We start from the raw sequence: 3295 nt of genomic DNA on the forward strand, positions 1-3295 counted from the left end.
TTCTGCAGTAGATGTTCTCCCCAGCTCTCTTCTTGATTCTGTTTTCATCTTTGGAAAGTTTCCTTTTTAAAGAAGGATTGCCCCTTCTCTTCCATTCTGGTAAAACAAAAGCTCCTGCTAGTTCTGAATCCCTATTATTGAAATTTCTTCTGCCAAGTCTGATAGCATAAGTCCTCCCTGTAGAGGTAGCCAAATCACACTATGTGTCTGTCTATCTAGCTATTATAGATCTCATTAGCTTTCTAAATGTGGCATCACTGTGTTATGATAAATCAGGCATGTTGTACAGCAGTACCTTATCCCTTCTCATGATTTCTCAGCATCTTTCAATGGATAACATACACTGTCCTTACTTTCTTTTCTGATGGCTCAAGCCTCTGTGTTAATTTTCCACATAAAGCTTGTATGTCTTTCTGATCTGTTTAAATCGTTCATGTCCCTGTGGTCCTTCCATTGCTAAAATAATGTCCCTTTCATTGAAATTGTCTTAATCTTATTATTTTTCCATAACTCTAACCTTCTGAATCAGCATTCTACAATCTGAAGAAGCAGTACACCACTTTTTTTCTAAATATCTACTTGATTAGTAAATAAAGCATAATCAGTTTAAATAGTTGTTACTGTGTATCTTGTTTGTGTTCAATCTCAAAAAATCCAGCATGTCCCATTACAACACCTCTACAAACTCCACTCGTAAACTTGTAAAACCAAAAATAATTAACCATGGAGTGATCTAGTGAAACAGCACATTTATTAAATTTCCACCAAATAAAATCAATGAAATTCAATAAAAAGGCTTGGCGCTTGAGCAGTGCACTTTACATGCATAGCACAAGTTGTACAAATTTTAAGAAATGTATATTCTTTGTTATGGCTAGAGTATTTACAAATGGGAGAGGTGGGGATCCTGATTTGGAAATAGAGGTAAAAGAAACAGAATGGCAGTTGTGGCTTAATACCAAAACTGAACTAGGGATTAATGAGAACATTTTCATCAAGTATTTTAAAACAAAGAGCCACATGTATTTGAATAATAATATTTTATGTTTTTTGTTTTTAGGTAACATTTATTTTTTGGCCAAGGTGTCAGGAGTGATGTCAAGAGCAGATGGGGGTTTCATCCTTCATCTCCATGGATACTACGTAGGTCTTTGAGGGGGAAAGCATGGATCCACACTGGTAAACACACATATTAAACAACAGTATAAGTTCTTATATGAACTCCAGAGAAGACTTTTTTTTGGAACACTTTAACAAAACCCCAATCTCCAGGCTGCAGGTTATGTCAGGGTTGAGCTGAAGGTTTGGGTCAGGGAGTCACAAGTTCTTCAGTATAAGTCTGTAAGATAGAAACAAGTTTTGAACAGCAATTTAACAGTGCATCATCCATTAATGTAAGCTCAACATTTGGGCAGGTGGAGCACAAGGCATTTTCATAGGATAGACCACAAGAATTTCATGTTGATGGAGTTTTCTCTGTACATTTAGTATTCATCTTATGAGAACAAAAGGCAGTGCATCTGGCCACTTTATATCAGTCTCTTTTCATGTGTTTTTTTCCCAGCTGAATCTTAATGCTTCTATTAATAAGCTCATGTAAACCAGATGACTGTGGGTGATGAGGACAGTGGAGTTGCAAATTTACTTTAAAAACCTGACACTGTTTCTTTATAATCTCAACAATGAAAGTGTGTGCCCCTGTCAGAATTAACAATGTAAGGTACCCCAAATCTTGATACAACACTCTTATTCTTTGCCACAGTTTCTGTTTGCATATTTCAAGCCCATGTGCTGAAAATAATGCAGATAATCCAGCTGAAGCTTTACAAAAAGTGACATATTGTAAGACAGACACATTTCACGATTCTGTACATAATGCTAAATCAGGGACTGAGAAAATGGAGAAAACCAGTCACAGTTTAGTAAATTTGTTAAACTATTTTTACATGATTGGGAAAAAGATACACCATTACAGCTAAGGCAGTATAGACTGAGGTGCCACAATGCATCCTTCAGGATGTCATCATACCATATTGATGGGTTTCATGTATCTTGATTTGATCCATTTTTTCTCATTTTTGATGCCTTATCCTGCACAGTAATCTCTGTATCAAACTTAAATACAGGGTTACAAAGTGGTTTAGATGCCATCATTACAGAAATCAGAAAGATAATCCATCGGTTTGCATTGCTGCTCTGTCAGATTAGCCTTTGACAGCATGCCACTTTTTTACTATGTGTTTGCACTTTTACTGCAGCTACCTGCTTGGCCAGCAAAAGAGAATCTAAGAAAAATTTTACATGATTTCCATTTTTAATTTTTGTGCCTGCTGATGTAAAAAAAAACCCTACTTTGTCTTCCCCAAAATCATGCACCACCCCAGATGCATATCTCCTGTCCATATACATGTTAACCACCTTTCACATCTGGTATAACCATAGAACTTTCAGTACATGCGGAAATTCCAGCAACCAGACATCCTTTTTCATTTTCTGCCACAGGATCCACTCAGCATTTTAGAACATCAGTCAGGTCTTTCCTAGGAGAAAAATGGTTAATAATAATAATGCAATAATGTATTTCTCCCTCTTCTGCAGTTGGTAGCAGAGAAGCAGGGTTCAAAACTGGACACCAAACAATTGTGATAGTTGGGTGTGAAATCAGCAGCAACTCATATTTTATTAGCCTTGAAGAAGAGAAATGCTATGTTTTTAGTAAAAAGGCAGCCACTGCATGGGGGGCTGTAATTTTTAAGTTCATGTCCTAGGACAATTGGAGCAGTGTGTTCTGCCTTCAGGACAGCTGCAGCCACTGCTTTTATGCAAGGTGGCAATCTTTTTGCCACTGGATCCATTGACATAGTGTAATAAGCCAAAGGTTTGTGGTTTTCCTCATGCATTTTGTGTAAGCACTCCTGCTGCAAATTCACTTCTTATCACAGAAAAGTATAAATAGTTTTCTGTAATATAGTATACTAATGCAGGAGAATTTGCTAAAGCTTGCATTAATAGAGTAAATGAGTTTTTCTCACTTTATTCACACAAGGGTTCTGGTGTATTTTGTTTAGCCAGTTTTGTCAGTGGTTTTGCTAGCTGTGCATAATTTGAAATTCATTGCCTACAATATCCTACTATGCCTAAGAAAGATCTAAGCTGCTTCTGGGTGTCTGGACTTTGAGCTTCAGTTACTGTCTTAACAAGTGAAGGATCTATTTCCTGGTGGTATTACATGACCCAAATATTTTACCTTTGGGGACCAAAGCTGTTTTTCCCCTTGACACCTTGTATCTGTTCT

The sequence above is a fragment of the Protopterus annectens genome, chromosome 14.part0 (assembly GCF_019279795.1).
Source record: "Protopterus annectens isolate FY-2018-M chromosome 14.part0, PAN1.0, whole genome shotgun sequence".
NCBI classification, from domain to species: domain Eukaryota; kingdom Metazoa; phylum Chordata; order Ceratodontiformes; family Protopteridae; genus Protopterus; species Protopterus annectens.